Source organism: Gorilla gorilla, chromosome 15 (genome assembly GCF_029281585.2).
Source record: "Gorilla gorilla gorilla isolate KB3781 chromosome 15, NHGRI_mGorGor1-v2.1_pri, whole genome shotgun sequence".
NCBI classification, from domain to species: domain Eukaryota; kingdom Metazoa; phylum Chordata; class Mammalia; order Primates; family Hominidae; genus Gorilla; species Gorilla gorilla.
The window spans coordinates 119,782,251-119,805,000 of NC_073239.2; the positions used below are offsets into that span (position 1 = coordinate 119,782,251).

General features: G+C 44.0%; 1 protein-coding gene across 6 annotated transcripts in view; it reads left to right on the forward strand.

Annotated features, from left to right (window-relative positions):
- Positions 1 to 22,750, forward strand: part of TRAF3 (TNF receptor associated factor 3) — a 134,128-nt gene that overhangs the window by 34,530 nt on the left and 76,848 nt on the right. For 3 of the 6 annotated variants that reach the window (XM_055361606.2, XM_055361611.2, XM_055361610.2), the window contains exon 2: positions 18,959 to 19,097. The exons of 2 other annotated variants lie outside the window; for them this stretch is intronic. The gene's annotated coding sequence lies outside the window, so the exon portion shown is untranslated. Of the gene's footprint in view, positions 1 to 15,120; positions 17,222 to 18,958; positions 19,098 to 22,750 lie in introns of those variants that run through there. One more of the 6 variants, XM_055361609.2, reaches the window with a different exon arrangement.

A 22,750-nucleotide genomic window follows, 5' to 3' on the forward strand; every position in this document is an offset into this window, starting at 1 on the left:
TTTCCCATCCTCCTACCCTTCCTAACCTCTAGTATCCTGTGTTTACTTTTGACTTCTGTGAGATCAACTTTTTTTAGCTTCCACATGTATTAGTGAGAACATGTGGTGTTTAACTTCCTGTTTTTGGCTTATCTCACTTAATATAGTGTCCTCCAGTTCTATCCATGTTGCTGTGAACGACAGGATTTCATTCATTTTTATGGCTAAATAGTAGTCCATTTTGTATAGATACCACATTTTCTTCATCTGTTGTTGGACACCTAGATTGATTCCCTGTTTGGCTATTGTGAATAGTGCTACGGTAAATATGGGGTATAGATGTCTCTTTGATGTCATGATTTCCTTTCCTTTGGATAAATTCCCAGTAGTGGGATTGCTGGATCATATGGTAGTTCTATTTGTAGCTTTTGAGGAACTTCCATACTGCTCTCCATAGTGGCTGTACTAGTTTACATTCCTACCAACAGTGTGTAAGAGTTGCCCTTTCTCAGGCCGGGCGCGGTGGCTCACGCCTGTAATCCCAGCACTTTGGGAGGCCGAGGTGGGCGGATCACGAGGTCAGGAGATCGAGACCATCTTGGCTAACATGGTGAAACCCTGTCTCTACTAAAAATACAAAAAATTAGCCGGGCACGGTGGCGGGCGCCTGTAATCCCAGCTACTCAGGAGGCTGAGGCAGGAGAATGGCGTGAACCCAGGAGGCGGAGCTTGCAGTGAGCCGAGATAGCGCCACTGCAGTCTGGCCTGGGCGAAAGAGCGAGACTCCGTCTCAAAAAAAAAAAAAAAAAGTTGCCTTTTCTCTGCACCCTGGACAGTATTTGTTATTATTTATTTATTTAGTTAGTTAGTTTTGAGGTGGAGTCTCGCTCTGTCGCCAGGTTGGAGTGCAATGGCACAATCTCGGCTCACCACAATCTCCGCCTCCCAGGTTCAAGCGATTTTCCTGCCTCAGCCTCCAGAGTAGCTGGGATTATAGGCATGTGCCACCACGCCTGGCTAATTTTGTATTTTTAGTAGAGACGGGGTTTCTCCATGTTGATCAGGCTGGTCTCGAACTCCTGACCTCAGATAATCCGCCCGCCTCGGCCTCCCAAAGTGCTGGGATTACAGGTTTGAGCCACTGTGCCCGGCCTGTATTTTTGATAATAGCCATTCTAACTGGGGTGAGATGATACCTCATTGTGGTTTTGTTTTGCATTTCCTTGATGATTAGTGATACTGAGCATTTTTTATGTATTTGGCCATTTGTATGTCTTTTGAGAAATGTCTGTTCAGATAATCCCCCTGCCCCGGCTTTTTTCTTTCCTTTTTTTTTTTTTTTTTTTTTTTTTTGAGACGGAGTCTCACTCTGTCACCCAGGCTGGAGTGCAGTGGTGTGATCTTGGCTCACTCTAACCTCCGCCTCCAAGGTTCAAGTGATTCTTCTGCCTCAGCCTCTTGAGTAGCTGGGACTACAGGCGCACACCACCACGCCCTGCTAATTTTTGTATTTTTAATGGAGATGGGAGTTTGCCATGTTGGCCAGGCTGGTCTTGAACTCCTGACCTCAGTTGATCCACCCTCCTCGGCCTCCCAAAGTGCCAGGATTACAGGCGTGAGCCACCCACCTGGCCAATTTGCCCATTTTTTAATTGGATTTTTTTTTTGCTGTTGAGATGTGTGAGTTCCTTGTATATCAATCCCCTGTTGGATGAATAGTTCGCGAATACTTTCTCCCATTCTGTAGGTTGGCTTTTCATTCTATTGTTTCCTTTGTTTTGCTGAAGCTTTTTAGCTTGATATAATCCCATTCATTTATGTTTGCTTTTGTTGTCTGTGCTTTTCAGTTACTCATCAAATCTTTTCCCAGACCAATGTCATGAAGCATTTCCCCTATGTTTTCTAGTAGTTTTATCATTTGGGTCTTATATTTAGGTCTTTGATTCATTTTTAGTTCATTTTTGTATAGGATGAGAAGTGGAGGTCTAGTTTCTATTTTCATTCTTCTGCATATGGATATTTAATTTTCACAGCACCATTTGTTGAAGAGACTGTCCTTTCCTCAATGAATGTTTTTGGCACCTTTGTCAAAAATCAGTTGGCTGTAGATATGCAGGTTAATTCCTGGGTTTTCTATTCTTTTCCATTGGTCTGTGTATCTATTTTTATAGACACATACCAGTTGTTTTATAGACTAGTACCATGTCGTTTTGCTTACTACAGCTTTGTAGTACATTTTAAGGTTTGGTAGTGTGATACCTCCAGCTCTGTTCTTCTTGCTCAGCATTGCTTTGGCTATTTGGGGTCTTTTGCAGTTTCATACAAATTTTAGGATATTTTTTTATTTCTGTGAACAATATCATTGGTATTTTGATAGAGATTGGTCTTTTAATTATCTTGATTTCTTTTTTTTCCCCCCGAGACAGGGTCTCACTTCGTTATCTAGGCTGGAGTGCAGTGGCATGATCACAGCTCAATGCAGCCTTGACCTCCTGGACTTAGGTGATCCTCCCACCTCAGCCTCCTGAATAGCTGGGACTGCAGGCACATGCCACCACATCTGGCTAATTTTTTGTACTTTTTTTTGTAGAGACAGGGTTTTGCCATGTTGCCCAGGCTGGTCTCGAGCTCCTGAGCTCAAGTGGGCCACCCACCTCAGCCTCCCAAAGTGCTGGGATTACAGGCATACACCGCTGCACCTGGCCTCTTTTCAATTTCTTGATGGTGTTCTTTGATGTACAAAAGTTTTTAACTTTAAATGAAGTCCAGTTTATCTACTTTTTCTTTGGCTTATTGTGCTTTTGGTGTCCTTTTCTTTTCTTTCTTTTTTTGAGACAGAATCTCGCACTGTTGGCCAGGCTGTAGTGCAGTGGCACAATCGTGGCTCACTGTAGCCTCGACCTCTAGAGCTCAAGGGAGCCTACTGCCTTAGCCTTCTGAGTAGCTAGGGCTACAGGCGGTACCATTATGCCTGGTTAATTTTTTAAATTATTTTTTGTAGAGACAGAGTTTTACTATGTTGCCCGGGCTGGTCTCAAACTGCTGGGCTCAAGCAGTTCTCCTGCTTCAGCCTCCTAAAGTGTTGGGATTACAGATGTGAGCCACTGTTCCTGGCTTGGAGTCATTTCTAAGAAACCATTGCCTAATCCAAGGTCGTGAAGATTTACATCTGTCTTCTAAGAATTATATAGTTTTAGTTCTTCTCTGCTGTGATCATGTGTGTATGTGTTGGTTTTTTATTTTTATTTTTTTGAGACTGGGTCTTGCTATATTGCCAGGCTGGAGTGCAGTGGTTATCCATAGCCATGATCATAGTGTACTGCAGCCTTGAACACTTGGGCTCAAGTGATCTTTCTGCCTTAGCTTCCCAGGTAGTTAGGACTACAGTGCATACCACTATGCCTGGTTTATTGTGTGATCTATTTTGAGTTAATTTTTGTGGTGTGAGATAGGGGTCCAGTTTCATTCTTTTACATGTATATATTTACATTTTGTAGTTCATTTGTTGAAGGGACTATTTGTATTAGTCTGTTCTCATACTGCTATAAAGAAATTCCCCAGACTGGGTAGTTTTTAAAGGAAAGAGGTTTAATTGATTCACAGTTCTACATGTCTGGGGAGGCCTCAGGAAACTTACAATCAAGGCAGACGGGGAAGCAGGCATGTCTTACATGGCAGCAGGCAAGAAGGAGCGTGTGTGAGTGCAGGAAAAACTACCATTTATAAAACCATCAGATCTGGTGATAATTCACTCACTGTCATGAGAACAGCCTGGGGAAACCACCACTATAATCCAGTCACTTCCTTCCCTTGACACATGGGGATTACAATTCGAGATGAGATTTGGGTGGACACAGAGCCAAACCGTATTACTATTCTTTCTCCATTGATTGGTCTTGGTGCCCTTATCAAAAATGTATTTTCCATAAAAAAACACCAATTGACCATAAATATAAGGGCTTATTTCTGGACTCTAAATTCTATTCTTTTTTTTTTAAGAAACAGGGTCTCACTCTGTTGCCCAGGCAGGAGTGTAGTGATGCCATCTCAGTTCTCTTCACCCTCCGCCTCCTGGGCTCAGGTGATCCTCTCACCTCAGCCCCCCAAGCAGCTGGGACTACGAGCACATGCCACCACCCTCGGCTAATTTTTGTATTTTTTGTAGAGATGGGGTTTTACCATGTTGGCCAGGCTGGTCTTGAACTCCTGAGCTCAAGCAATCCACCCTTCTCAGCCTCCCAAAGTGCTACGATTACAAGCATTAGCTACCATACACTGATTGTACAGGCCACAGGCTAGCCCCACACACCAGATTTTGAAGATTAAGTGTGGTTTAAAAAAATGCAAAATATCCTGTTAATAATTTTTGATAATATTACATGTTGAAATGATAAAGTTTAATATTGTGTTAAATAATACACAGTAAATTTTACTGACTTCTTTTTACTCTTTAATTGTAGCTGCTAGGAGATTTAAAATTATTTTTGTGATTCTCATATTCCTGTTGGACCAGAGGTATTTTTTAATAGCATGACATTCTGTTACATGGTTGATTATATAATGATCATATGATTGTGGCAGTTTCTTGATTCGATTCTCTGTTGTTGGACACTTAGGTTGTTTCCAGTCTTCTCTGTTTTCCATGGTGCTGTGATGACTGACACTGTGGATGGGTAGTCATGCACTCCTGTGCCCGCTGCCAGGAAAGAGCTCATAAGGAGGACCTGGGAAGCATTTGCTGCACTTCTGAATCTAGCGCATGCAGACTCTTGTGTTAGTTGTTGAATGAGTTAATGAATACTTTATTTATTTATTTATTTTTTGAGACAGGGTCTTGCTCTGTTGTCCAGGTTGGGATGCAGTAGTGCAATCACGGCTCACTATAGCCTCGACCTCCTGGACTCAAGCAATTCTTCCACTGCAGCCTTCTGAGTAGCTGGGCCCACAGGCACACACCACCATGCCTGGCTAATATTTTAATTTTTTGTAGAGACAAGGTCTGCTTGTGTTGTCCAAGCTGGTCTCAAACTCCTGGGCTCAAGCCATCCTCCCACCTCAGCCTCTCAAAGTGCTGAGATTACAGGTGTGAGCCACTGTGCCTGGCTGAATACTTTCATTTTAACCAAAAATAAGGTTTTAAAATAAGGCTGTAAACAACTGTTGATTGAGTCCCTCACAATGAGTCAGGTAGTTTCAAGGTCTGCGAACACAGTGGTGAATGAGGCCAAATTTGGGCCCTCTTGAAGGTCCAGGAGGGATAACTTGGGGGAGAGGGATAGTTAACAAACCAATACATATGTCAGTTAATGCTAAATAGTTGTGTTAGGAAGGAAAACCAGACAGACTGTGGCTAGAGTCATGTGATGAGAGAACTAACCTAGGAGAGTCTCAGGGAAGGCCTTTCTGAGCAGGTAGCATTTAAGTAGGCACTGAAATAATCAAGAGGGAGGGAGCTGTGTGAAGATCTGGGAGAAGGGCATTTTAGGTGGGAGGATCAGGGTGTACAAAGGCCTTGAAGTGGGAATATGCTTGGCATATCTGAGGAACAGCAGGGAGGACCCTGTGGGTCGAGCTTTGGTGAGAAGTGGTTGGATTTGGAATGTATCTTGAAGACGAAGCTGACTGTCTTTGCTGATGGATTGGATGTGTGGCATGTGAGGAAGGGGGTCCTTTATGATCTAAGGAATTGGATGGTGCCATTTCCTGAGCCAGGCATTGCCAGAGGCAGATCAGAGAGGAACGGGTACCAAGGGCTCAGTGTTGGACCTGTTAGGTTTGAGATGCCTTTTTGATGCTCAAGTGGAGATGTTGAGTTGGTTATTGGATATACAGGTCTGGGGGAATTACAGGGGAAGGGGTGCTGGAGATATATTTGAGAATTATGAAAAGCTGTTTGAGCATCAAGCAGGATGGGTGAGACTTGACCACTGGATTTTGCAACTTGAAGGTCTTTGGGGACTTGGACAAGACTGGTGTCAGGAGGCATGACAAGTGGAAGTTTTCAGGGGAGAATGGGATGTGTGTGTTAACAGCTTCTTGAAAGAGTTTTCTCTAAAGTAGAATGATGGGGGAGTGGGGGTGCTGGGGACACATTAGCACTTACTGTGCTCTGGAAGGCAGAGTGTTCAGGAGGGAGGTTGACAGAGGAGGGACTGGGATCCAGTGCCAGAGTAGAGGGTGGACCTTGCTCATGGGATCTGGAGGGAGGGCAGAGTAGACAGGCAGGCCTTCCTTTCAGCAGTGGGAGGAGGAGAAAATACCAGCTTGCCCCTTTCCAAAAGCTGAGAGTAAGGGTGACAAGGGGGAAAGGGGTATTATAGGTATGCTATGGAGTTAAAGGTAAAGTTTGCATGAATTTCGAATACAAAATGTAATACTTCATATCCATTGAGTTGCTTCAAAGTGCTTATCCTCAGGGTTCTCTCTCCTGTGCCTTTGGGGGTACTTTGGTGAAAAAGTTTGAGAAGCCACTTCATTATTGTAGTCTGTTGTTACGTTGTTAAATCTCACCCAAGTGAGTATTTAACCTTAAAGAGTTTGAGATTCACTTGCCTATTTTGTTATCCATAATAGAGCTTTTGCAGCTGCTCCAAATATCCCTCCATTTGTGCATCTTAATAGTTGTTTGGCAATCACCTCATTCTGCACTGGGAAGGCTGGAGAGGGGTGGGGAGCTGCGGGTGTCTGGAGGTAGTGTGGAGAGCTCGAGATTGCCACCCTTTCAGAGATGAGGTGGTGGAGGGAGGCAGGGCCTACTAGGCTTCTGAAGCAACACTCGCCAGGGACATTTTAGTGACCTTTTCCCCGTGTTCTCAAAACACTTTACAAATACACCATTTGTCTTTAATTCTGGCAGGGTGGTTTGGGTGAGCTGGGGGTAGTGCTGTTAGCCAACCTTTTACAATATTTAACAATCAGTAGAGATTAAAAGTTGTTTGGCTTCTTTCCCATTGATCACATAACCTGCTTTTTCTTTTTGTACAATTTTAGTATGATTAACCCTCCCACCCCCATTAAAGTTCTTCAGCCTTCTTAGTAGAAAGCTCTGTGAAGTTTGATTCACCCCCGGAAGTTACTTCATGGAGTGGAAGCATTTGAGAAATCAGATCTTGGCTTTCTTCTTGTGGACAGATCAGGTGGCTGAGGCCTGGAGGGAGCTTGATTTGAGATGAGTAGTTTGTATGCCTGACTAGGTCAAGTAGCCACTTGCTTCCCTTCACACTTAATCAAATCCTAACTCTCTAACTGAAACTTTGTACCCTTTGACCAGTACCTCTCCTTTCCCCATTCCCCCGCCCCCAGCCTCCATAACCACTGTTCTACTCTACGCTTCTTCACCTTCTACTTTCTTAGATTCCACATATAAATAAGACCATGTGGTATCTGTCACATATTTCACTTAGCATAATGCCCTGCAGGCTCTTCTGTGGCCATGGATGATAATCATGTATATTTCAAAATTGCTAAAGAGTAGATCTTAAATGTTTTCATCACAAGAAAAGGAACTTGGTGAGGTGATGGATAGATTAACTAGTTTGATTTAATCATTTCACAATGTATACATAGATCAAAACATCCCATTGTATCTTATAAATAAATACAATTATTTTTGTCAATTAAATTTTTTAAAAATTACAGGAGGCTAAGGTGAGGTTACAGTGAGCTGTGATCATGCCACTGCACTCCAGCCTGGGTGACGGAGCAAGACTGTCTCTTAAAAAAAAAAAAAGTAAAGTTAAAAATTAATTAATTGTTAAAAATCCCAACTCTTCCATCACCCCAGCCCTGCATCCTTCTCCCTTCCCCCAAGACCCCCTCCCCTGCCACTTTGCTCTGATTCCTAGAGTGGTGTGTCCCTGTCCTGCCACTCTTGCTGTGCCTGTGGCTGTCCCTGTTCCTTGGGTAGCTTCCCTGTTACTCCTCAGGGGCTTCCCTGGCCACCCTCTGCTCGGGCCCTTCCTGAGTGTTACATCAGCACCTTTCTTGCCCGCACCCACCAGCCACAGCTTGTGTTTGCCGTGTGAGCCGGAGCACTTGTTTGTCACCTCGCGGTCTTCCCCTCCATGAGGGCAGGGCCGGCAGTCTTGCTTTCATTCTTGCTTTCATGCAGTCTACCCAGCTGTGGGCGAGGTGTGTGCACATCGCTCAGCATGTTTGTAGAATGAACACATGTATAAACTAGACTTGAGTGCAGATTATTGTTCTCTCCTGGCCATTAAAGGTGCTTCTTCCTGCTGCCCATTTACATCTCGGGTGTTACCATCTCTGGCCAGTGCCTGCCCTGTTGTTGTCATCTAACAGTCATGGGACCACACCTTTGTGACTCTCAGGGCCAGAGGTGTTCGGGAATGTGGAATTTTTGAGATTTTTAGAACAGAAATAGTGAAAGTACCATATAGTATAGGACATCCTAGGCAGCCCATATAATCAAGCACATTAAGATTTTTGCAGCAAAAAGTATATGAATATTCACACTAAGTGGGACAGTGAGACTATGAATAGCTTCACATCAGATCAGGGCATACTGCCAAGTGAGTTATGAACATGCTTTCAGTTTTCAGAGAGCTTTTTGGATTTTCGAATTGCAGAGAAGGGATTATGGACCTGTCTTAGTGAGCATCTGCTTGTCACGCATTATGCAGCGTGCTGAAATACAAAGGAAGAAAACATCACACCTGCCCTCCCGTGTAGGGGGTGGGTGGTGGTCACCACATGCGGGTGGTGAGCCCATGCTGGGAGGGCACTCCCGGCAGGTCCTGTTGTTCTCCCTGTCATCTCCCCCTTTCCTTTGAGAGCGTCCTCTACAGGTGCGGTTTCAGGTGAGCCACATGGGGGGCTGGCAGAAGGGGCACTGCATTGTGACGCAGGGTCAAGTGTGTCCCTCTCAGAGTGTAGGAGGTAACCGTTCTGGATCGCCTGGATCCTGCCCTTGGGTCTGGCTGCCTGGGTCCAAGGAGGAAAGGGTCGACTCCAGGTGATGCTGCAGACCAGGAGCGCTGCCCTCACTTCCTAACCTTCTGCACTTGGGTGCTGGGGCCCCCTCTCTGCAGTCACACACTCTGCCCTCTTAGCTGGGCCTAGAGCTTTAAACATTAACTGGATTCAACATGTTTTTCTGACTTTTTAAATATAATGAGTATAGTTTTATTTTAATGTTTTTCAGATGCATTTTGATGTAGGTAGGTAGCTTTACATTTTAAAAATTTATTTGCTTTCTGAAATGGGACCAGCATATATATATATATATATATATATATATTTTTTTTTTTTTTTTTTTTTTTTTTTGGGACAGGTTCTTGCTCTGTCACCCAGGCCAGAGCACAGTGGTGCAATCACAGCATACTGCAGTGCAGCCTCAATCTCCTGGGCTCAAGCGATCCCCCACCTCAGCCTCTTGAGTAGCTGGGGTTATAGGCACCCACCACCACAATTGGCTAAATTAAAAAAATTTTTTTTGTAGAGACGGGGTCTCAATATGTTGACTAGGCTGGTCTTGAACTCCTGGGTTCAAGCAGATCCTCCTGGCTCAGCCTCCCAAAGTGCTGAGATTACAGGCATGAACCACCACACCCTCCTGGTACCTGCATTTTGAAAATGTTTCATTGCCAAGCCTGCAGGGAAGTCTGCCTTTTTTTATTAGAAAATGAAGAGCTAATTTTGAAATATGCCTACTAAATATGCGTATCTCAAGCACTTTAAAAGGATGTAGGGTGAAATAGTCTGTTCCTGAAGCAAATATCACTGTGTGTTCATTCCATTATTTCTGTAGCTTTTCTGTGGCTTTTGATAAGTTGTGTAGAATGTATTAAGTCTCATCTGAAAATGTATATAAAAGATTGTTCTTTTAATTTAAAATGATTTGTCCAAGGTACTTGACTTAATGATTCAAGATTTAATGAGCCGTGACACTTTTAGTAACACCGTCTCAATCTCTCAGATTTTATAAAAGATATTAAAGTTTTCAGAAAGTTGAGAATGGTCTTTTGTAATGTATTTTAAGATAGTTAAGAATAGAGTTTATATAATTAAGATTAGGATTTGTATTGCAAAAACTCCCTTCAAGACGCATTTTGGGCCTTTATGAGCGAGTAATCATGACAGGACAGAGTGGCTTCACCCACAGTTTTGTGGTTAATATTTGCAAGTCGTTTATTTAACAAGGTTGAAAAGAGGCTTCCTGGTGTCTTTTATAATTATCCTTTTCTGGGGACCAACTTATAAAGTAAAAAATACCTGGTGGCATTATCTTTGCTTCAGATGTATTATGTTTATGGAATTGGAAATGTTTGATTTCTTAGTGTGTGTGTATCAGTGGATTACGTAGTTTAAAATGTTTGCATCTGTATTGCATGCATAAACATGTCCGTTTCCAAGTGTGGCCTTTAAATACTCAGGGTTTTGTGGCCGGGTGCGGTGGCTCACGCCTGTAATCCCAGCACTTTGGGAGCCCGAGGCAGGCAGATCATGAGGTCGGGAGTTCGAGACCAGCCTGGCCAATATGGTGAAACCCAGTCTCTACTAAAAAATATAAAAATTAGCCGGGTGTGGTGGCGTGTGCCTGTAATCCTAGCTATTCGAGAAGCTGAGACAAAAGAATTGCTTGAACCCTGGAGGTGGAGGTTGCAGTGAGCCAAGATTGTGCCACTGCACTCCAGCCTGGATGACAGAGTGAGACTCCATCTCAAATAAAATAAAATACAATAAAATAAAAGACTGAGGGTTTTTTAAAAGGTCATAATAGAAAAATTTTATGTGTTTTAATTGTTTAAATGTTTTCTTCGGGATTAAAAAAACCTGAATGTAATCTGGGAAAATGTTAAATGGATGCAACACTATAAGATTTTCCACAGAAATATGTTATTCACCGTGAAGCACAATGGGAAGGCTCCATTAGCCCTTTAGATGGTATCATAACTTTGGAAAAACCATTTCACCATGCGAGTATTTACAAAAACTGAAGCTGTCCCTGTCAGGTTTTGACAGAGCTTAGCTATATAGGTAGTAAGTGACGCAGTGCCAAAACCAGTCTTAAATTACCTATGTTGTCAATATGCAGATTTTCTCTATTTAGTATTTAAGCTATGAATTTACCAATCTGAGTAACTTGAAATGCAGTATCATAAAAAGAATCAGATCTACCAAACTGAAAATGTGTGCGTATCTAAAGTAGTTTCTTTTCTTGATTTTGGTTAAGTTAACAGGAGTATCTTCACATCTGTAATTTCTGGTAACTTAATGAGAACACACTGAACTTTTGGGTCACAATAAATTTTCCCATTATGTAAAATATTTTACACACCGGTTGACTCATTGTGAATTGTGAGTCGACATGATTCTCTTCCTGCGGAAAACAGAAACACATGCTGGCCGGGCGCTGTGGCTTATGCCTGTAATCCCAGCACTTTGGGAGGCGAAGGCGGGTGGATCACCTGAGGTCAGGAGTTCGAGACCAGCCTGACCAACATGGAGAAACCCTGTCTCTACTAAAAATACAAAATTAGCCGGGCATGGTGGCGCATGCCTGTAATTCCAGCTACTGGGGAGGCTGAGGCAGGAGAATTGCTTGAACCCGGGAGGCAGAGGTTGCGGTGAGCCGAGATCACGCCATTGCACTCCAGCCTAGGCAACAAGAGTGAAACTCCATCTCAAAAAAAAAAAAAGAAACACATGTTATTGTAATGATGATTTGAGCCAATTACAGGATTGTGCTTATGTTACCACATTGACTAGGTGCTTTCTGTGAGTTGGGTTGTTGAAGAGTTTGAGGTAGACAGATGGCAGTGGGTGGGAATGAGCTGGGAGCTTTTGTTAGGTTTAGGGAATGTGGTCTTTCCACCATCATTTAGTTGTTTATTTTATGCATAGGCTTATTTTCGTTCTTGTGAGCATTATGTTGAGTTAATGTGTTTTCTTTGACCTCAAACCTTCTGAAATGTTTCTGGGTCTTAAAGATTCAGGTATTATTTATTTCATAGTAGACAGAATCAAGTAAATGAATACTTTCTTGGGGGAGAGTGTTGATAAGTTCCATAGCGACACCTCTCCCTCATGATTAAAAGTGCTACATTTGCACAAATATGTGATTTATATTTTACATTAAAATTAAGATCAACTTTTTTCTTGAGAAGTTGTTGAACTTTTAGATTTGGGAGAGGGGGAGTTCTCACAGGAATTATGAATTGTTTTGACTAGTGAGAAGCTTATTTAACATTTTTGGAAGGAGTACCCCAAAAGTAATGCATCTTTTGGCATAGTGGAAACTTGCAGTAACGTTTTCTTGTTGTTTTTTAATTGAATGGGTGACCTGCATCTCATTAGGTGGTGTCTGTTGGATGTTTGGCCTTTGGCTTGATTGTGTCCGCTTTTAAAAAATAACTTTATTGAAATCGTCACATTCCATACAATTACCTATTTAAAGTGTCCATGTCTGTGATTTTTAGTATATTCACAGAGTTGTGCAGCCATTGCCTACTTTGGACATTCTATGGAAATGCGGTTGACAGGATGTGTTTTCTGTGTGCAGCCTCTGTCACTAAGCACCATATTTTCATTCATGTTGTGCATGTATGCATCGGTTGTTCCTTGTTAATGTCGAATATTATTCCATTGTGTGGATGTTCCACATTTTATGTATTTGTTAGTCCATTGATAGACGTTTGGGTTGTTTCTACTTTTTGGCTGTTGTGTGATAGCGCTGCTGTGAACATTCATGTACAGGTTTTTGTGTGGACCTGTCATTTCTCTTGGGAATATACCTAGGTTGTTTGTATCTGCTTTTGTTGCTTCTTTTACCTACAGTTCAGATTCCCATTTATGTTTGTACAGACACTTTGCTACTTGTAACTGGGGCTTGTTTGACCTTTGTTGCTGACCTAGCGACTTCTTGTGTCATGTTTAAAACCCCTGAGACCCTCTGTTGCCTAGAGAAACAGGCAGAATTGCAGTCTCTTTCCTTCCTAAGACCAGATCACATCTGGTGGTCATGAAATGGTCTTATCCTGTATAGATTTTTGGTAAATAAGTATGTATCTAAGCCAAATAAATTTTGTGTGTATTTTATATTATTTTTCTTCTCTCTGCTTCCTCTTGGGGACATCCTTTGTTCTGTGGCCCCAGTGGCACCTAGAGTGAATATGAATGATTTGTCTATGTTTTCCCTTCAGGCGGAATGCCGCTTACTTGGACTTTTTCTTGTTAATTTTGGTGACTGAGTTGCCTGTTTTTGAAGTGAAAAATACCTTCAGATAGTAGGGTTGCCCTTTAGCATTTTAAGTGTCTAAATGAGACCTATTGGGATGTTTCCATAATTTGCATCAAATTCATGTAAATGCGCATTAATGATATTAGCTAGTCTGCCTGAGCTAAATTACTAATTTCATTACTACTATTTAATAAAGGGGCAGGATTTGCCATGGTCATTCTAGTTAATGGTAAGAGCCCTGTAGGTCTCTCATCATATATCTAAGCTGAATTAAGGTTGAAAATATTACTGAGTGCCTTGTGGCTCTATTTGGTAACAGTCATGCCTTACATTTTGAGACAGCTTATACTTTTACACACCAGGTGACTCATGTGAATTGTGAGTAGACACGATTCTCTTCCTGCAGAAAGAGAATGCATTCAGTCAGTTGAAAATCAACATCGTGTGGTTTGTAGGATAGGTCTTACTCCTTTCTTAGACAAGGAATCTGGGATCCAGAAGGAGTGAGCGGTTGGTTAGGAGGAGTCAGTGCCAGAAGGAGGCAGCATGCGCTTTCTGCTCTGCCCACGCTGTGAGGACACCGGGCCGTGCCTTCGCCAGGAGGAGTTCATGCCAAGTCCAAAGCGTCAGGCCGCTCAGAGCCAAGCAGCTTTGCTGGAGCACCCACTGGTACACTTGGAAAGTGATTTCTCCTGTTAAAGCCTCGCTGCCACCTCAACTGTAAACTGGAGACAGTAGGAAGCCACCTTCACAGGCTTGCGGGGACCTGGCACCCGTGCACCAAACCTTACTGCCCTTAGTCAGATGGTCGAATTGAGAGGCAGTTGGAAGGGTCCTGTGGTGTGCTCCTTCTGGGACCTTCTGCCACCCCCGCTGGAGGCAGGTTGCGCCCCTGCCCATCTCTTCCCACCAGTGCACACTCCCTTCAGCCCTGGGCCAGCTGTGGGGCCCTCCTCTGTAGGCGCTGGCTGTTCCAGGAGGCACAAGAGTGTTGGTGTGGGACCTTCCCACTGCTCGAGATCCCCCAGGGAGAGCCCACTCAGGCTACGCATGGGCTTCTGGCCGTGTGGGTCAGCGTCACAGGACGGACAGATCAGTGGGGGAAGAGTCATCCTGCAGCGCTGCCACCACTGGAGGCTGGTGAGAGTGGCGCTGCCACAGAGAACAAGCCTTGATTCCTGACTTGAAAGGCAGAGTTCTTCTGGAACTTCTGCGGGGAGTGCCCAGAGTGGCACCTAAATACGTCTAGAAGCGCTTGATGAAAGTTCCTCTGAGGCTTTTAAACTGCTCGAGTGAGTCTCTCTGAAGCACGGTGATGGCAAAAGGAAACCACCTCACGCTACCTCTTGGTGCCTTCTCTTCTCTCCTCATCTCCCGTAGGCCGTAGGTGTTCCCTGTCAGGAATTTACGCGGAGACATGTCTGCTGTGGCCGAATGTGTTCATTCATTCATATCTCACAGTAAGAGGGAGAGATGGGGGAGGAAGACTGCTGTATTTCCTTAAAAGTTTTTCTGTAACTCGAATCCCTCCCACCCCCGTGAGGTAACACCGTCTTTTCCAGTTGGTGTCAGTGAACTCTGTTTTGGGTACCTACAAAAGCAGAAGGGGAGGTTAGGATGTGGCTGGAGGAGGCTGGTTCCTGGGTGTAAATCCTGGCTCTTCTGCTTGAACTGACTGTGCCTCAGCATCCTCGTCTGTCTGGTGGAGCCGCCTCACAGAGGAACAAGTGAGTTGTGCGTGTGGAGCAGGTGGCTGACATGTGGTGAGTCCTCCAGGAATGTGGCAGCAGAAGGAACACGTTGAGCACCGCAGATACAACCCTGACCACCACTGCAGGGCTTCTGTGCGGGGGCAGCTGCAGAGCCGCCACTTCAGGACAGCATGGGAGCTGCTGGAGGTCGGGGGAGCTCAGGGAAAGGGCCTTGCTGCCAGGGGTGGGAAGGGAGTCAGTGAAGACGTCCTGGAGGAGAAGATTCCAGAGCCTGAGATGTGAAGTAGGTTAGGTAGCCAGAGACAAGGCAAAGAAGGGCCATTTTCATCAGAGAACAGCATAACATTGGCAGAGGTCTGACATGTCATTTCCTGTTACTAGAATTGGGGAGTGACCAGTAGATTCTTTAATTTGTTTATTCATTCGTGCAGTCCTTCACCTCACACCTGTTCAGGGTCCGTCCGGCTGGGCTCTGGACATAGGGTGGAAGAAAACCATCTGAGCAGAGGCCGCGTGGACTGTCACCTCTGTCAGGGGTGCCAGGGCTGCCAGAGGACAGCTGTTACTTATGGGTGGCGGCGTGGTGAGGTCGCACAACACAGAGCTGCCCTGCTGTGTCCATGCCCTGGTGCCTCCCTGTTGTCACCATGTGCCTTGGGCAAATGGAGGCCTCAGGTCCCAGACATAGGCTCTGTCAGTGGTGGTGGCGGTGGTTGTACCTGCTCCGGGCTGCTGTGAGGGAGGGATGGGCTCCGGCCACAGGCATGCAAGGTCCCCTTGCAGAGGACCTCCCGCACCTGCTGAGGAATGTGTACAGCCATCTGGAGGGTGTTCTCCCCCTGGCCCTCCCTGTAGTCCAGCTGAGTCCACGTCCTTCTGCCCCTTTTCAATGTTCCTTTCTCACAGAACCTTGTCCTGGAGGTGCACTCGGGCCCAGGTTCTTCCTCCTGTGGGGTGCCAAGCCCTCCTCCACCACGCATGATGGTGTGTTTTCCGTTACTCTTCCTCCTAGAGCACCGGTGCCCGCCCTGACGGCGGTTCCCCACAGTGAGATTGAGTATCCTTTATCTGAAATGCTTGGGACTAGAAGTGTTTCAGATTCTGATCTTTTTGGATTTTGGCATATTTGAATATGCATAATTGGATATCTTGGGGATGAGACTTAAGTGTAAACACAAAATTCTTTTCATGTACACCTTATACACATAGCCTGAAGGTAGTTTTATGCAATATTCTTAAATATTTTGTGCATGAAACAGAGTTTTGACTGTGACCCGTCACGTGAGGTCAGTTGGGGAATTTTCCTCTTGTGGTGGTATGTTGGTACTCAGAAAGTTTCGGATTTTGGAGCAGTTTGGAGTTTTGGATTAGGGATGCTCCATTTGAATATCCTTTTTATATACAGCACATGGTCAGTGCTCACTAAACTTAGTATTGCATGAATGAATGAAAACCAAAGGTCATTTACTAAGCTTGCTACTATTTCAGAAGCCTCTTTTTCTGAATTTGGTTCTACGGTCAGTGGTTTAGTATTTCAAGAGCTCTGACCACATAATGGTTGTTACCACACTGTGAAGGTGGCTGGGTGTTCAGTGATTGCTGCCCACAGAGGACCTGGAAGTGCTTGCTGTACTTGGTTTTCTGGAATGGAAATCATGGCTCATTCCCAGGAGCCCCTCAGCAGGGGCTTTGAGTCTGGTGCTAAGCAGCAGATGTGCAGATTCCCGCAGGGCGTACCTGAGCCCGGAGAGGGGGCGTCGTAGCGCACAGCGCACTCGTTTCCGCATTCCCACCCCGCATGGCCGGTTGTCACAGCCATCCTCCAGTAAAAACCACAAACCAGTCAACCTCTAGGAGACAGGTAGGAAATCTAGAAAAAGCCTCAGGTGTTCACAGCATTTTTTAAAGATTCTTTAAAAATCTTTGTGATTGGAAAGACTGCTTCCTGTGCCAGAGAGTCTCTCTCCAGCGCTTTTGCTTCTGAGGTTGGTAGCTTTCAGAAAGACTGCAATGCAGCGGTTACCAAAGTCCTTGTTAATATGGAAACAACTCGTGGTGAAGCCTTTTGCTCCCCTTCACAACTGCTGACTGTTGCCTGCAGTCGGAAGGAGGAGATAATGAAGGTAATACTCCTCCGGACCTGGCAGTTTAGTGATTAGAACGTACGCGATTCTGTGAATGCTGTGGCTGGCACAGCATGTCCTGCAGCAGCTCTGTCAACTTACTGATGCAGTGGGCTTCCTGGGAACGTGAAGCTGAAGATGTCTTTGCAGTTTGTGCACGATAATTTTGTTTTCATCTCTCTGTTCAGATGGTGGATTATAAGAAGGTAAGGGACTTTACAGATCATGCATATATGTATTTTAAATGTTTATGAATATCCCTAATCAAAGTAAAGAATTATGATTGAATAGACCTGTTTTGAACCTAAGAAATAAAACTTTATTTCTTGTTAATGACAGTTTTGACGTTTGAAGAGTTATCTTATTTAGTCTTGACAAATGCCCTATATAAGTGAATTATTGAAGATGTTCTTTGAAGAGATCTGCTTTTTCTTTGATTTGCTAAACGTAGTTGGTTTCAGAGATGTAGATACGCATAGAATATATTCGTTTCTTTAACTTAAGCAATGACAGTTACATTAATCTGGATGGAACTTTTCGTCTTAAAAAATCTCAGCCACTGGCTGTAGATGATGAATTCTAATCTCCTTAGTTCTTATTTTGCCTTTAGAAGAGCATTTTCAGTTGTGTGGAGCTCTGTGTTTATCCGTGGGGTGAGCTGGGTGCTACCTCCAGCTGCTACTCTTCGTTTATCTTAGAGGGAGGCCAAGAGTCAGAGCGGAGATTTATTTTGCAATGAATTAGTGGCCCCAAACGGTATTAAATGCATTATGGGTGGTAATTTATATGTCCAATGCCAAGAAATATAATGTTGGGGTTACCATGGCAACTGCTTGCATTCTGAAAAGCTTGTGAATGGGTTCTGAACCTTCTGGCATTGGAAGTGAGCTTTTCCAGCTGAGGGCCTGCATTCGTGATTAGTGTAAATAAATTCAGCTTTCCATATGAAGCACATCTTTTCTCTTTGTTTACCAGAGTAGTCCATTGAGCTCAGTTCTTTCTCTGGTGATGTCTGCCTTGGTCTCTTGGTTCCTGGCAACAGAAAATGTTTGAGACATAGTTTTCAACTTCAGGCTGAGGAACTAGCCTGTGTGTGTGTGATGACCTGCCACCTCAGTCCATGCACTATGTAGAAGGGGCTGGCTCATCTGTACCTCCTGAGGGCTGGCAATGCATGATGTCTCCAAAAGCACAGTTGCAGCTGCATGTGCTGGTGGGCTCCTGGCACAGCTTTCTATCCATCTGAAGGGTTTGTTTCCAGTAACACTTGCTAGGGCTCTTCCTGGGAGGCAGCCCTGCCTGTTTCCAGGGTGTCATGGGGATTGGTTTTGCGGAGGGAGGCCCAAGTTAGAAAGACCCATGTTTAAAATGTCAAGCTTGTGAAAATGATAAATGAGGGCCTATTGTCTTCATTGCCGAAGATCTGTTTGCTGTTTGTTAGAAATATATGTAGCATAGGCCGGGGATGGTGGCTCACACCTGTAATCCCAGCACTTTGGGAGACGGAGGCAGGAGGATCGCTTGAGCCCAGGAATCTAAGACCAGCCTGGGCAAAATAGCGAGACCTCATGTCTACAGAAAGATAAAATAAAATAAATAAATAAATAAAACTAGTTTCCCTTGTGCATTTAAAACAATGTTGACATCTTGATGGCCAGAGACTGAAATGTCTGTGTGTGATTTCAGGGGCCTGAGGTCGGAAGGTTGGAGCCTGGTGGTTGCTGCTGAGGCGGCAGCTCCTAGAGGGCCTGGCCAGACACTGGGAGAATGTTTTCATGCTCTGTAGAATTCATTCTCTTTGTTAATAAACATTGAGATTATAGAATTTAAATGTTGAGCTTGAGGATAGACTGGCCTTCAGGCACACAGCGGGCATGCTGCTGTGGCTCACCTGTAGGCCTCAGTTAAGAATCTTTGTCTAATCCAATCCCTTTATTTTACAGATGAGGAAAATGAGGCCCAAAGAAGTGATGCCACTTGGTTAAGGTCCCAGAGCAGGTCAGAATCAGATCTAGGATCAGAAACCTGGCTCCTGGCTCCTGGCTCCCTACTCTTCTAAGGATCGCTGTCCTGACAGAAGAGGTTTGCTCTCAGTTAATTGTTGATGTTGTTGTTGTTGTTGTTGTTTTGCTTTCCTTTTGTCAGAAAGAGGCCTGTAATAACAACAGGCATCTAATTTAGACTCTGTAATTTAGAATTTTAAAAATTCTTGTCTTCCCTTCTTCTGGTTATTTATAGAATTTCTACTCAGTGTGCTGGAGTCGCCCATAGGAGGGGCAAAGGGCATGACCTCTGCCCTTAACGCTGTGTGCTGTGATGAGAGATGGGTGCATAGCCGAGCCTGCGAACTGGAATGTTGGGATAAATTCTGGCTTGACATCTCCATTTCTGCCAGGCTGTGGTATTCTGTGTTCTTACGGAGAAGCTGCAGTGCCCAGCAGTTACCCAGGGGTGAATCTGAATCACCACCTGTTAAATCAAGGTCATGATACTGTATTTACTAAGGCAGGACAACATAGTAATTTAGGCTCAACTTACAAGTTGCAACTTATTACAAGTAATAAGAGGTTTGGCTTACAAGGTTTGAAATACAAATTGATTTTTTTAGCCAGATTCCATTGAACCCTGGTTTTTAATTTTCCAATCTTGAAAGAAGACTGAGATTTTACTATATAACTCACTTAGGGTGACATTGTGTTTTCCTAAGTATTCTCAGTGATTTCTCCCATTCTCCCTATTCTTTTCACATGGGACTTTGACAGAGAGCTGCACCTGGGCTGGGTGTGTGGCCTCCCTCACCCAGCAGTATGGCGCAATGGTGCTATGTGACTGCTGAGTTAGGTCCTTAAAAGGGTGCAGTTTTTGCCTGGATGTTCTTTTTGGGGTACTTGTTTGTCATCCCTATGGTGAGGAAATCCATGTCGCCCACACAGGAGGACCACACAGTGAGCAGGGCATTGACATAACAAGGTGACTTCTGTTTTCTGAGTAAGTTCCACCACAGTGGTGAAACTGTGTCCCCAAGCTCAGCAGGCGGAGGTAAAACATTTTTCAAAGAAAAGGGTAAGATAGGCTCTTGGTTTACCACATGGTGAAGAGAGGCCTCTGGCTCTTCCAAACTGTTGCAGATAGAGCGTGGAGTGCTGGGACTTCGGTCAGGCCAGGTCCTGCTGCCTCACTGTCCAGCTCTCCCGAGTGCTCCTGGTCTGCCTTGCTCTCTGCCCAGCGCTGCCTGCTGCCCGCTGCCCTTACGTGGAGTGACCTTCTGTCTCCCAGCCCCAGCCATGGGTCCCGTTGCCCAGAATACAAGAGCCTTTCTTGGCTTAGAACTTTAATTCAAAACCCTCAGTTCTTAGAGGGTTTGTTTTCCCTTTTTTTTTGGCCTGGGATTTTGAGAATATCTAATAGTGCTGGGCAGTTTTATCATTCATCATGGGTAGTTTGGTTTATTACAACTTGCAGCTTCATATCTTGTAAAACAAATTCATTTCTTGCTTTCAGATTTGCTTATCTAAAAGTTTTGTTCATAATAGTAACTTAGCACAAGGCTTCTAATATATGAGTTGATGAAAAGCACCTCCTGTATCACCTTTAATAAGGATAATTTTGAAGTGTAATTTAATGCCTGGAAGCCAGTTGGTACTGAGGTTTAATTTTGTACTTGGGAAAGAAGTGTGAGAAGAAAAGTATCCTTTTTTCCTTAAATTTATTTTTCTTTAGTTGACATATAAAATTGTATATATATTTATCATGTACAACATGATATTTTGAAGTATATATATTATGGAATGGTTAAGTCTAGCAAATTAGCAAGTGTAAAGATAAACTCACAGTTATCTTTTTTTGTGGTGAGAACACTTTACATTTTTTCTTTCTTTTAAACATAAAATCTTTCAGAAAAGACATCTACTTTCTCAGCATTTTTCAAGAAGAAAAGTATCTTTTTAACAAATACATTTTCTAAGCCCTGGTCTGCAACCCACTCCATTCAGTTAATATTTATCAAGCACTGGCCAGGCGCGGTGGCTCACACCTGTAATCCCAGCACTTCGGGAGGCCGAGGCAGGTGGATCACCTGAGGTCAGGAGTTCGAGACCAGCCTGGTCAACATGGTAAAACCCCGTCTCTACTAAAAATACAAATATGAGCCGGGCATGGTGGCAGGCACCTGTAATCCCAGCTACTTGGGAGGCTGAGGCAGAATTGCTTGAACCCAGGAGGTGGAGGTTGCAGTGAGCCAAGATTATGTCATTGCATTCCAGCCTGGGCAATAAGAGTGAAACTCTGTCCTCCCACCAAAAAATATATATATTTATCAAGCACTACCTACACACACACCCACTCTCTCTTATACACACACAAACACACTAATAGACATAGCAGTAATATATATTAAGCATGAATACAGCAAGAAGTTTGGTACCCTAGAATTAGAATGGGTTTTTTTTCGTATATAATCTACAAAATGAGATGTTGAATTGATGTTTAATACTAAGCTACTTCTTAAGCATTTGATTTTTCTTACTGCATTTACCTATGTTTATAATTTTAAAATCTGAGAATTATAGAAAATACGTAATTTCTACTTATCTTTCAGATTATAGCTTAAATGTCCTCTCCTGGGGTGGGGGAGGTCCCCATATCCACATAAATGGGTGTGACCTCCATGTGCACTGTGCACTTCCCTTTGGTACTTTTCGTCTCACACACATGCACACCCTGCACAGACACACACACTCTTATTGCTGGTGTTGTGTCTTCTTGCCTGTGGACTGTCAGCTCTGTGAAGGGGAGGCTTCTGTCTTTCTTGTCCCTCTCCCTTCTGCGGCACTCAGTACATGTTGGGTGAATGAATGAATACTGGACACAGACGCTTTCTTTGAAGGTGGTTGGATGATCTACCCTTTCCTTATAGGACTTTTTCAGATGTTTTCAAATTCAACCAAGAAATCTTTTTTTTCTATTACTAAGTTACTGCTTTTCCAAATTATTGAATACTTCTATTTTCTCCTGCCTTTAAGGAGTAGGAAACAACTAAGAACAGATGATGTCTCGTGTTCCGAATGGATCCTTCCTTCCTTTGCTTTTCCCTCAAGTTCTTTCTCATGCAAGCGAACACCCATATTGTGAGGGGTAGCAAATTTAAATGAGTCCTTTGCATTCGAGTATAGAGATGACTGAGGAGAATGAGGTAGTTTGGAAAAACTAGAAAAACCTGCCTCAGTGCTTTTGATATTTTAATTTATAGGCAATTCTTTTAAGTTTCATTTTTCTCAAGACAAATGCCAGACTGTGGAAAGGGTGCCGTCATTTAAAAATATTTGGGCGTGTGGCCGGGTGCGGTGGCTCACGCTTGTAATCCCAGCTCTTTGAGAGGTCGAGGCGGGTGGATCACGAGGTCAGGAATTTGAGACCGGCCTGGCCAACACTGTGAAACCCCATTTCTACTAAAAATACAAAAATTAGCTGGGTGTGGTGGCACCTGTAATCCCAGCTACTCAGGAGGCTGAGGCAGGAGAATGGCTTGAACCCGGGAGGCGGAGGTTGCAGTGAGCCAAGATTGCGCCACTGCACTCCAGCCTGGGCAACAAAGCTAGACTTTGTCTTGGGGGGAAAAAAAAAGAATATTTGGGCGTACATACTGCCCAAAGCGATTTACAGACTCTCTGCTATTCCTAGCAGATTACCAAGGACCTTCTTCACAGAACTGGAAAAACACGGCTTTAAAATTCATA